General features: G+C 44.4%; 1 pseudogene; it reads right to left on the reverse strand.

The window, feature by feature from the left end:
- Positions 1–7,130: 7,130 nt before the first annotated feature.
- LOC149469236 (uncharacterized) overlaps positions 7,131–12,511 on the reverse strand; it is a 33,275-nt pseudogene continuing 27,894 nt past the window's right edge.

Here is a 12,511-nt window from a genome sequence, read left to right on the forward strand (position 1 = left end):
GGTGGATTGTATGCACTGTGCATATATAACTATATGCTGCAAAATGTAGTGCAGCTCTGCATAGAACCCAATCAGTTTCTAGGTTTTATTGGCAAAGCTTAATTGAACAAGTTGAAGTTAAAAGGTAAAAGCTGTAAAAGATTAACCTTAATCTCAGTACATTGGTTTTAAAATTTAAATATTCAATATTTTATGGTTATCGCTGTTTTAACCAGATCATTTTTATCCATACGTTTGTCATATTTGATGTATTTGGCTTTTGGCTGCATCTTAATAGAGTGCCAGAATCGTTTTATAGATGTAATCCCACTCATTTATATTTTTGTTCTTTACCAGGCCATTTCTACTACAATGGGGCATACAGTATGGTCCATGCATTATTATAGCTTTATTGCCTGCCCCTGTGCGTTTTTATGATTGCAGCATCTTACTCCCATTAAGATTGCTGCAGAGCCAACACTTGTATGTCCATGTATTCACATTACATGGAACAATGTGTATTGGGCTTCTTTAAAATGGCCGCCGCGGACGCTACTGCGCATGTGCGAACGGCCGATCGCTACTGCGCATGCGCGAACCGGCATTAACGGTGCCGCCGCATTGCAGTGTTTTTTGGCGCTTTTTTAGGTTTAAAACACCACACTTACCACTGGCACAGTCCCCTCTGATGATGTGTACTTACACGATACGCGTTAGGGAAGTGCCAAGCTATGTTTATCCTGTGTACATGTACCTCCGGTCTGGCCGTTTATGAGCAGCTGAACCTTTGTTAGTAAGTTCTTTTTTGATTGCTTATTGACCTTAATAAACGTTATCACACTATTTGAGGCCTTTTTCCACGGGCTCTTTATTTCTGGGGAGCCTGTAATCCAGAAAGTCCTGTGGCTGCGCCTAGCAAGAACACATCTGCAAGTGACATCCCTGGATCAGTGTTACAGCTCCTCCTGGAACCGATGACATCTAGTGGTCACTCTATAGATGACACCCGCCTGATCCATTAATACAGTGGCTGGATATGGCTTCCATCCGGACAGATGACATCTAGTGGTCACCCTATAGATGACACCTTCTTGTTCCAGTGATACAGTGGCTGAGTACCAGGGACAGGTATTAAATGTCCCATGCGCTTTAACATGCGCTATCTGGTTAGTGCATTACTTGGCTATTTTTTGTCGTTTCTGATATTCACTATTTCTGGCTCCTTACACGTTGGAGACTGTATGCATATTTAGCACATCTAAGGAACTTTACGCAGTCATTTTACTGATCCACAATTATGTGATTTAACATTGTGTAATCATTGTTTTAAGTAGCGCTGCACTTTCATGCTTTATTAAAAGCTCATTGGCTACCATGCACAGCTGCACCAGATTCTGATTGCACCAGTTTTAGTAGATAAACTCCTATATATATATATATATATATATATATATATATATATATATATATCTCAAGTTGAGTTAAAAAAGTGACAGTGACAATGTTGATATAATTGTAGCACTGTAGCACAGCTTGGAGTGCTTCCAATGGTCACCTTTCATTTTCAGTGTTTTAGGTCTCATCCACATGGGCATTCCTGCAGTTGGCTTTTCTAAATGCAGGAGAAGTGATCCAGGAGGTATAAACATCTTTATGCCTTGCAGATCACTTTTCCTGCATTTAGATGTTCCTGTTTTATAACAGGTTTATCCACTTTTATGCATGTTTAGATGCATTTACTCATGATTACATGCGTTTACCCACATTTAAAGTGTCTAATCCTTTCTTGGATGCACAGAATTCTATTTTTGCCTCGTTCACACATGGGTATACATGGCCCTCACATGGGACACAGACTTATACGCTCCATTTGAGTGAGTGCTTTCTCTAAGTACATTTGCTTGATTTCAATAAAGCATTTTCAAAAGTGCTGCCATGTGCTGAATTTATACTATTATTCAATTTTCTATAATGCAGTTTTTCAATGTTACTGACACTTTCACTTTCAATTTTACTGTTCACATTGTTCACATATGGCACATGAAATTAAAAAAGAAATTCATATACTGAATTCTGTCATGGTATGAATTAACACCATACAGTTATCGGTATGTTTTATGATAGTAGTCTCTCAAATGAAATAAAAGCCAGCAGTGAATTTCATACAAGCATGACAAAACTAATAGTAACAACCTAATGCATTCTCCTATATTTATAAAGACAAGGCTGAGTTTCATTTGTATGAAATACTTTCTTTCCATTAAGTTTGTAATATAATAGTGCTGCCCTGTCTATAGTAAGCAAATAATAAAAAGTCACTTTAACTGGGTTCATAGCATCTACGTTCCAAAGAAAAACATTGCTTCCCTTTCACCTAGAATTACTCCTCTAGCTTGCTGGCCTCTATTCTGATTCTAAGAGACACACATTTATCAGATGAAATTGGTTTTGCCGAACATGGGATGTGAGCTCCAGTTCAGTCGGAATTTCTTCTCCATGCTGGCAGTCTGCCCCGTTCAAATGGACGCACACTGTTGTATAAATGAATTGTATTTGTTCTAAATTGGCCTGCAAAATGCCCTAAGAGGGTTTTCTCATTGATTTGCGGAGACAGAGCACCATGGATGTTCTCATTCTAAGCTTTGACTTCTGTCATGGATATTTCTCTGAGAGAATACAATGCGGGTTCTATAATGTGAGGAGTCACAGATAGGCAGCCGTAAAAGTGCAAAGCAGTCTGCATTAAACTGAAATGAATTGAGGGCATAGCTTCTTCATAATTTCCTCTTTCCAAATGATTCAGCTTACACAGCAAGCACCCCAGAGCTTCTTTTCAAAAGAAATAAAAAAGTATCAATTCAATTGCCTTTTTTAAGATTCTGGCCAGTTTCATGTGCTTTCATCTATTCCTTCTAATCTGATTTGTTTTATTTTATCTCTCATTTTCCATGTAGGTTTCAAGTGCACTAACCAAGAACATAATGCATGCTGGGATTATAATACTCTAATTAATAAAAAAGAAAACCTATATCATTTTTTGCATAATCAGAACATTGGTAGAAGCTGCATTATAGAGACATTATGAGAATCTGCTGTGAAAAGCCAGATGAGCAAGAGAGACCAACCACTATGGGCTAGGCTACCCTACAGAAAATCTGTTTGTAAGATAACGATGCATGTAGAATTTACTCTTGCAATAGTTTACTAGTTGCTATTGTTGGACAGAATGCAAAGTTCAGCTAAAGTGCCTGTGATGAAGGTGTAAGAGGAACAGAACACACAGAGAGAGATGGAGTAGTTTGAGAATGCTTTATGCAAGGGTTTCTTTATTGAGGGGTTTGACAGAAGTAGAGTTGGGCAATGGTGAATTTACCAGAAAGAAATCTGTGTACAACCTCGGGACCAGGGAGCACAATTATAGGGCAACAACATGCAACTGCCCAAAGGGGTAGGTCCAGGTTCCTTGGCAAAGATTGGGGCTTACTGAATAAATATAGACAGCACCAGACAACAAAATATGATAAATAACAATATCAACCCAAATTAATCAATAACCCAGCCGCAAGGTCTACCCCAGGGGTGGGCAAACATTTTGACTTGAGGGCCGCAATGGGTTCATATATTGGACCCGGGGGCCGGACCAAGAGTAGATGAATGATGTGTATGTGTCATCCATAGTAAGTATAGTAATATTCCCCCATAGTAAGCATAGTAATTAATCCCCCATATAGTAATTCATCCCCCATAGTAATTCATCCCCCATATAGTAATTCATCCCCCATATAGTAATTCATCCCCCATAGTAATACATCCCCCATATAGTAATTCATCCCCCATAGTAATTCATCCCCCATATAGTAATTCATCCCCCATAGTAATTCATCCCCCCTATAGTAATTCATCCCTCATAGTAATTCATCCCCCCTATAGTAATTCATCCCTCATAGTAATTCATCCCCCATATAGTAATTCATCCCCCATAGTAATTCATCCCCCATATAGTAATTCATCCCCCATATAGTAATTCATCCCCCATAGTAATTCATCCCCCATATAGTAATTCATCCCCCCTATAGTAATTCATTCCCCATATTAATTCATCCCCCATATTAATTCATCCCTCACAGTACTATTCCCCCCCAAGTAGTAAACCAAGTCCCCCCTGTGTCAATTCACTTACCTTTGCTCCGCGCGTTCCTCTCGCCGTGTTCCCGCGCCGTTCCGGTCTTCAGGGCGGACTGTGAGAGGAGCCTAGCTCCCCTCCCCTCATGTTCGTCACGCTGCCCCGCCTACACACATCCTGACAGCCACATCCGCGGGCCGGATTAAAAGGTCCGCCGGGCCGTAGTTTGCCCATTGCTGGTCTACCCTTTGCAAAGGTGCACACAATATGAATAAATAAGACTGCGCTAGTAACAGGTCAAAACACAATATATACCATAACACAAACACAAGAAAAATTATAAATCATATCAATCCCAGAAGAAAAATATATATAAAGTCTCAAAAATATATATTAAAAGTCCCCAACAAAATGTGGTAGTGACAAATAAAAATGCACAAAGTAAAATCCACCAAGTGAATCCACCACCAAATGAACTGAATAAACTCACCAGAGCAATATGCTGATAATATTATAAACCAGCATGAGCGCTTTTTTGCTCTGGGAGCAACGATCTGCAGACAGCTGAGGCACAGCTTAGGCTTTGAAGAGATGATTTCCTAGAGCAATACTCTGCAGGAGACTCTGAAGATCCACTTTAATCACATCCAGGGGCGGACTGACCATTTGGAAACTCGGGCACTGCCTGGGGTCAGTAGGGGGCCCCATGAGATGCCTCTGGTACCTTTTTCATAGCCTTTTTTGAGTTTGGGCAAGGGGCATCTCATGGGGCCCCCTACTGACCCCAGGCAGTGTCCGAGTTTCCAAATGGATGTGATGTCCCTGGATGTGATTAAAGTGGATCTTTAGAGTCTCCTGCAGAGTCCCATGATCCCCTATTGCCCGGGGGCCCCATGAGTAGTCAGTCCGCCCCTGATCACATCCCATCTAGTTTTAAGAGGTATTGGAATGGCCACTCGGAATAAAAAAAGAAGCTCATGGTGCAGTACTTCTTAAAAAACACTATTTTAATAATGACAAAAACACATTGACAAAAAACGGTGTCCAAAAACGTTTTTTTTTATATGATTGTGGGGAGGACAACTTCCGCTTCCGATCATCTTAGTTGACCGCATTGGAAATGGAAGTGGGAAACTGTCAAATTCAGGTACCCGTCCCCCCCCTGCTCCCCAAAGGTGCCAATCCTAAGGCCCCATTCACACCTGAGCATTTTGAAGTGCAAAATTGGAAGCCCAAAGCTCCAAAACGCCCGAGGAGAAAAAAAATCAATATTATTCTATGGAGATGCAGAATGTCTGAAGCTCAAAAAGTTTTGGAGCTACTTTTGTAACTCCATTTGCGCAGATTGAAGCATTTTTGGTGCATTTTTATTCCCATTGAAATACATAGGAATGCGCAAATTGTGAATTTTTTGGCGCGTATGCGCATTTTGTGTAGCCTCCCTAGCGGTATGATTATGTCAGTATTTCTGTGCTCAAAGCGGTACATTTTTTTGCATGGAAATATGTATTTTTTTTATTGTAGGCCTGTAATTTTTAGGAATAACTCACTGAAATCTGTCCGAACAAGAGTCTAGTAAACATCCCGGGTATGTTAAAATTTGAAACACGAAATCATCAATTATAATTTAATAAATAATAATAAAAAACAATAATATAATAATAATAAATTTAATTTAATAATATAATCAAACCAAAAACACTGAAATTTGAAATAAAGCGCCATGTTCGCACTTCACTGAGCAAAGTCGCAAAATCGTTTTCAGTGTCTGATTACGAATTTCCCCACGAATCATTATCACTCAGTTCTGCAAGTATTTCTGATTTACTATCGCTGTTTTCTAGCTGGTCTAAAACCGCTTTTTATCGAAAGGGATGCTTTTTGGACGCCATGGATATTTCTCAGTTTCAAGGCAGAAAAAACAGTAGAAATGTAGGCAGGGCACAGGACAAAGCACTAGGGACAAAATGTATGTGAAATGGTTTGATACAGTAATGTTATACTATGTGATTTTAGTGAATGTCACTTTTTCACATTTTTAAATTTTTCGCCGTACCATCCCCGTACGTCCTGACGTCGCAAGAAACGGAACCTAGAAGACAGATGCCACCATCGGCCGGAGGACATCGCCGGGGACACTGCAGTAGGGACATTGCGGGAGCGCAGGACAAGAAGGTAAGTGAAGAAGAGATCCCAGAGGAGCGCTGCAGGGTATTCCTGAGTGTAGCTCAGGGATACCGCTTGTGGTGCTGAAACTTTACCCCGAGCTGCACTCAGGACTACCTCCAGGGAGGTTAAGAGCGTTTTTTTGTGCCCAAAATGAAAAGTTACCTCCTAAAAGTAGATGACAACATTTTTACAGGAAATAACAAAGCAGCCATTTTAACCAGGAAATATGGATGACACAGTAAGTTTATTTGATCCTGAGGGGTTTATCCGCTTAGTCAGAGAATACCCCTGCCTATATGACTCCCAGGACACACAATATAAGGGCCGTGCAAGGAAGAGGAGGGCCTGGGAGGATGTCACCCACCACATTTTTCCTGACTGGGAAGGGTATGCAGGAGATGTTAACGATAAGAAAAGTAAGTTTGACTATCTGCTTTTGTTTATAGGGCTGAATGCTATGTATCTGCTGTGTTTACTTTGTTTATTCATTAGCATACAGGGCTGCTTGTAGGAGTGTTTGGTGTACCCCATACATGCTATGTATTAACCTATTTCAACCTGTTTATTCAGAGTAGCATACCAAACTTCTTGTAGGAATGTTTGTACCCCATGCATGCTATGTATCCACCAGCTTCACTGTTTCAACCTGTTTATTTTATAAAATACAGGGCTGCTTGTGGACGTGCAAAGTTATCTAGATATACAATTATTTTTTTATTAATAAGAAAAATTTGATTATCAAAAAAAGATCACAAATAAATAATATTGCCAGTTTATTATTTAACTCCATATACAGAGCAGATACATGTCTTAACAATAATTCAGGGTTACAACTGAAAACAAATTTTACAATGAAAATTTAATCAATTGCCTCAAGCTGCCATGGGACCTGTCCTGCTGGAGTCAGTGGTGTATTTTGGTTTTGTGCTGCCCTAAGCAAGACTAAAATCGGGCACCCCCACATCTAAATTTGTCCCACCCCTTCCTGTTTAAGACCCACCCTTCATCTGTAAACTCCACCCTTTCCTATTTAGGCTCCACATCTTCCTATTACAGCTCCGCCCACTGACACAGATGGGACGCTATTCCTCCCACTGACACCAATGATGGGGCACTATTCCTCCCACTGACATCAACAATGGGGCACTATTCCTTCCACTGACACCAAAGATGGGTACTATTACTTCCACACTGACACCAATGATGGGGCACTATTCCTCCCACACTGGCACTAATGATGGGGCACTATTCCTCCCACTGACACCAATGATGGGGCACTATTCCTCCCACACTGGCACCAATGATGTTGCACTATTCCTCCCACACTGGCACTAATGATGGGGCACTATTCCTACCACTGACACCAATGATGGGGCACTATTCCTCCCACACTGGCACTAATGATGGGACACTATTCCTCCCACTGACACCAATGATGGTGCCCCATCATTAGTGTCAGTGTGGGAGGAATAATGTCCATCATTGGATTGGTGTTAGTGGGAGGAATAGTGTCCCATCGTGGTGTCAGTGGGAAGAGTAGTGCCACATCATTGGTGTCAGTGGGAGGAATAGTGCCCCATCATTGGTATCAGTGGGAGGAATAGTGCCACATCACTGATGTCAGTGGGAGGAATAGTGTCCCATCATTGGTATCAGTGGGAGGAACAGTGCCACATTGTTGGTGTCAGTGGGAGGAATAGTGCCTCATCATTGGTATCACTGGGAGGAATAGTGCCCCATCATTGGTGTCAGTGTGGGAGGAATAGTGCCCTACCATTGGTGTCAGTGGGGGGGGGGGAATAGTGCCCCATCATTGATGTCAGTGTGGGGGGGGGGATAGTGCCCCATCATTGGTGTCAGTGGGGGGGAGGGGAATAGTGCCCCATCATTGGTGTCAGTGGGGGGGAATAGTGCCCCATCATTGGTGTCAGTGGGGGGGGAATAGTGCCCCATCATTGGTGTCAGTGGGGGGGAATAGTGCCTCATCATTGGTGTCAGTGTGGGGGGAATAGTGCCCCATCATTGGTGTCAGTGGGGGGGAATAGTGGGGGAGAATAGTTCCCCATCATTGGTGTCAGTGGGGGGGATAGTGCCCCATCATTGGTGTCAGTGGGGGGAGGAATAGTGCCCCATCGATGGTGTCAGTGGGGGGAGAAATAGTGCCCCATCGTTGATGTCAGTGGGGGGAGGAATAGTGCCCCATCATTGGTGTCAGTAAGGGGAGGAATAGTGCCCCATCGTTGGTGTCAGTGGGGGGCAGGAAATAGTGCCCCATCATTGGTGTCAGTAGGAGGAATAGTGCCCCATCATTGGTATTAGTGACACCAATGATGGGGCACTATTCCTCCTACTGACACCAATGATACTTACCTTGCTGATCCCTGCTCCTGCCTGGGCTTGCTCCCTCCCTCTCCCATCTATAGCCAGCAAACCTATATTTAAGACCCACCCTTCATCTGTAAACTCCACCCTTTCCTATTTAGGCTCCACATCTTCCTATTACAGCTCCGCCCACTGACACAGATGGGACGCTATTCCTCCCACTGACACCAATGATGGGGCACTATTCCTCCCACTGACATCAACAATGGGGCACTATTCCTTCCACTGACACCAAAGATGGGTACTATTACTTCCACACTGACACCAATGATGGGGCACTATTCCTTCCACACTGGCACTAATGATGGGGCACTATTCCTCCCACACCGACACCAATGATGTTGCACTATTCCTCCCACACTGGCACTAATGATGGGGCACTATTCCTCCCACTGACACCAATGATGGGGCACTATTCCTCCCACACTGGCACCAATGATGTTGCACTATTCCTCCCACACTGGCACTAATGATGGGGCACTATTCCTACCACTGACACCAATGATGGGGCACTATTCCTCCCACACTGGCACTAATGATGGGACACTATTCCTCCCACTGACACCAATGATGGTGCCCCATCATTAGTGTCAGTGTGGGAGGAATAATGTCCATCATTGGATTGGTGTTAGTGGGAGGAATAGTGTCCCATCGTGGTGTCAGTGGGAAGAGTAGTGCCACATCATTGGTGTCAGTGGGAGGAATAGTGCCCCATCATTGGTATCAGTGGGAGGAATAGTGCCACATCACTGATGTCAGTGGGAGGAATAGTGTCCCATCATTGGTATCAGTGGGAGGAACAGTGCCACATTGTTGGTGTCAGTGGGAGGAATAGTGCCTCATCATTGGTATCACTGGGAGGAATAGTGCCCCATCATTGGTGTCAGTGTGGGAGGAATAGTGCCCTACCATTGGTGTCAGTGGGGGGGGGGAATAGTGCCCCATCATTGATGTCAGTGTGGGGGGGGGGGGATAGTGCCCCATCATTGGTGTCAGTGGGGGGGAGGGGAATAGTGCCCCATCATTGGTGTCAGTGGGGGGGAATAGTGCCCCATCATTGGTGTCAGTGGGGGGGGAATAGTGCCCCATCATTGGTGTCAGTGGGGGGGAATAGTGCCTCATCATTGGTGTCAGTGTGGGGGGAATAGTGCCCCATCATTGGTGTCAGTGGGGGGGAATAGTGGGGGAGAATAGTTCCCCATCATTGGTGTCAGTGGGGGGGATAGTGCCCCATCATTGGTGTCAGTGGGGGGAGGAATAGTGCCCCATCGATGGTGTCAGTGGGGGGAGAAATAGTGCCCCATCGTTGATGTCAGTGGGGGGAGGAATAGTGCCCCATCATTGGTGTCAGTAAGGGGAGGAATAGTGCCCCATCGTTGGTGTCAGTGGGGGGCAGGAAATAGTGCCCCATCATTGGTGTCAGTAGGAGGAATAGTGCCCCATCATTGGTATTAGTGACACCAATGATGGGGCACTATTCCTCCTACTGACACCAATGATACTTACCTTGCTGACCCCTGCTCCTGCCTGGGCTTGCTCCCTCCCTCTCCCATCTATAGCCAGCAAACCTGGCTGCAGCAGCACCATTTGTACGGTACAGACACTTACCGGTCTGCTGTCTTCCTTTTCCGGCCGCTCTCCTCCTCTTCACTTGCTCCGGCAGCTCCCTCACTTGATCTTCTTTGACCTTTGCGCTGCCTCTCGGCTCCTGTTCTCCAAGCTCCACCTACTCACCGGTGATTGGCCGCCTGTGTGCCTCTCCTGAGCTACAGTTCTGTCGGCCAATCACCGGCGAGGAGGCGGAGCTGTTGAGTGTTCCCGGGGTGTGGCCAGATGACAGGGGCAGCATGTCATCCCGCCCACACATCGCGGTCCAGGGAATCGAAGACACCGGACCCGGTGACCGGACAACCTCTCTACCCCTCCTCCAGCAGCGCCTCATGGACCGGATCAACGTGGGACTGGGACACGGAGTCGCGGGCCCAGGTAAGACACAGCAGCCCACCCCTGTACTAAGTGTCCCTTCCGTGGGAAAGGGCGGGGGAGACAGCACTCCCTAAAAAGTGCCGCTCTAGGCAAATGCCTTGTTTGCCTCGCAGCAAATATGCCTCTGGCTGGAGTCATAAAGTAGGATGCAAAATTATCCCTGACATGTGCTCCTTGCCTGTTTGCCCGACTCCCAGACCACTGGGTTCTTTTCCATGTTGTGCATAATAGAGTTTTCAAAAAGAAAATCATCACACTGACAAATAAAGTTGTGCAGGGCACATGCGGCTTTAACAGCAGTGATAGCATTTTGCATGTTTAACACAATGGGAGTGTGCAAAAAATGCCACTTATTTGAAAGTATGCCAAAAGCACACTCTACAACCCTGGGTGCTCTGGTGAGGTGATAGTTAAAAACCCTCTTCTGTACAGTTAAGTTGTGACTAGAATAGGGCCTTAGCAGATGTTCACCCATGGCAAATGTCTCATCTCCCACAAAAACACTTGGTAGATTTGGGCCATTTTTCCTGTGGAATGTTTTTAGGAAGGTCAAGCTTGTCTGTATGCAGCATCTGTCCAAATAAAGAGTGGCTAAAAATAGATGAATCAGAGCTGCTGCCATATGACGCGATATCAATGTAGCGAAAGCAGAAATTTGCATCAGCCACCGCAAGTAGAACAAATGAAAAATATTTTTTCATAATTAAAGTATTTACTTTCACTGCCAACTGGATTGATGGTCCGGATATGTTTGCATCAATAGCTCCCATACAATTTGGAAAATTGCATCATGTCCAGAAAACATCAGATATCTGTGACCATTCATCTGTTGTTAGTTTTTTCATAACAACATCTTTCAATACATCCCATATGACTGAGCATGTGTCATGTACTATGTAGCTTACCGTTGATTTTCCAATCAAAATTGAGTAGTGAAGACTAACCAATGATTGTCTTGCTACCAGATACCTGAAAAACAAAAACTTTTTTTTTCCTTTACAATTAAAGTACTAAAGACAAAGTGGAAAAGTTTAAGAGACATTTCCAAAATCCGTCCCTTCCTGACCCATGACACCACAAAACAACTTATCCACGCCTTGGTTATATCCCGTCTCTATTGCTGCAACTACCTCCCCACTGGGCTACCGTTGCACAGGATATCCCCCCTTCAGTCTATTATGAATGCTGCTGCTAGACTCATACACCTTACCAACCGATCAGCGACTGCTGCCCTTCTCTGCCAATCCCTTCACTGCCTTCCACTAACCCAACGTATAAAATTCAAAATACTAACCACCGCTTCCAAAGCCATCCACAACACTGCCCCCAGCTACATCACCAAACTCATCCACAGATACCGCCCAAATCGCCCACTCCGCTCCTCCCATGATATCCTCCTCTCTAGCTCCCTCATCACCTCCTCCCACGCTCGCCTCCAGGACTTCTCCAGAGCCTCTCCCATCCTCTGGAACTCCCTACCACAGCATGTCCAGTCAGCCCCCACCCTGTCTGCCTTTAGGCGATCTTTGAAAACTCACTTCTTCAGGGAAGCCTACCCCACCTCCACCTAAGAACTGTACTTGAATCACCTCCGCCAGATCATCCCCCACAGCTATCACCTTTTGTATCACCTCCCCCTTCCTTTAGATTGTAAGCTCCATGAGCAGGGCCCTCCTATTCCTTCTGTACTAAAATGTACTGTAATTGTACTGTCTCCCTTATATTGTAAAGCTCTGCGCAAACTGTTGGCGCTATATAAATCCTGTATAATAATAATAATAAGGGATGCCTATGCTTATCACCTAAGAGTTCATCGCAAATTCAGAAGTGGCTCTGCTGCATGCCAACCTGCTGACTACCTGCATGCAAAGG

The sequence above is a fragment of the Staurois parvus genome, unplaced genomic scaffold, assembly GCF_062004578.1.
Source record: "Staurois parvus isolate SC_StPar_1 unplaced genomic scaffold, SC_StPar_1.0 ptg000078l, whole genome shotgun sequence".
NCBI classification, from domain to species: domain Eukaryota; kingdom Metazoa; phylum Chordata; class Amphibia; order Anura; family Ranidae; genus Staurois; species Staurois parvus.